We start from the raw sequence: 1,070 nt of genomic DNA, 5'->3' as shown, positions 1-1,070 counted from the left end.
TGGGCACAAATATGGATCTCTTCAAATCAGTTGGCTAGGTAGCTGTCTTCCAAATTTCTTGTCATAGGTGAGTAAGTGCCTCCAGTGCTGCATGTTTGTTGAAGGATTTTAATTTGTGTTCCATCAGTTCCCAGATCCTTGTTCTTTGCCAATGTCTTCAGTGCACCTTGGACTTTTTCCTTGGCTTTTGATGATGCACTCATGACCTCTTGAAATGTTTGACCACCAGCCACTTCTTTTTGGTACAGTGACTCTGTGTATTCCTTCCATCTTCTTTGTGATGCTTCTTGCCCACAGAATTCTTCAGTATTGCAAGTCAAGGCTTGAATTATTTCTTCACTCTTTCAGCTTAAGATATGATGAGCACGTTCTTATCTTTCGGTTTTCTAATTCTAGGTCTTTGCACGTTTCATTATATTATTTGACTTTGTCTTCTTAATCAATCTGCCCTTTGAAATATTCTATTCAGCTCCTTTACCTCCTCATTTCTTCCATTTACTTTAGCATCTCAATGCTGGAGAACAAATTTCAGATTCTCTTCTGATATCCATTTTGGTCTTTTCATTTTTTCTTGTCTTCTTAATGATATTTTGCTTTCTTCCTCTATGGTGTTCTTGATGTCATTAAGCAACTCTTCTATTTTTTGGTCGTTAATATCTAATTCATCAAATCTGTTCTTTAGATGATCTCTAAATTCATTGGGATATGTTCAAGGTCATCTTTTGGCTTTTTTGGACTCTTCATTTTCTTTAGCTTCAGCCTGAACTCGCATACGAGCAGTTGATGGTCTGTTCCATGGTCTGCACCTGGCCTTTTTTTGGTAGTTGATGTGGAGCTTTTCTACTGTCTCTTTCCACAGATGTCGTCAGTTTGATTTCTGAGTATTCCATTTGGTGAGGTCCATGTGTATAGTCATCTTTTATGTTGTTTAAAAATGGTATTTGTGATGAAGAAGTCATTGGTTTTGAATTCTATCATGTGATCTCTAGTATCATTTCTTTCACCAAGACCATATTTTCCAACAATTGATTATTCCTGTTTGTTTCCAGCCTTTGCATTCCAATTAACAG

Source organism: Chrysochloris asiatica, unplaced genomic scaffold, assembly GCF_000296735.1.
Source record: "Chrysochloris asiatica unplaced genomic scaffold, ChrAsi1.0 scaffold00031, whole genome shotgun sequence".
Taxonomy (NCBI): Eukaryota; Metazoa; Chordata; class Mammalia; order Afrosoricida; family Chrysochloridae; genus Chrysochloris; species Chrysochloris asiatica.
This window is presented reverse-complemented; position numbering follows the sequence as displayed.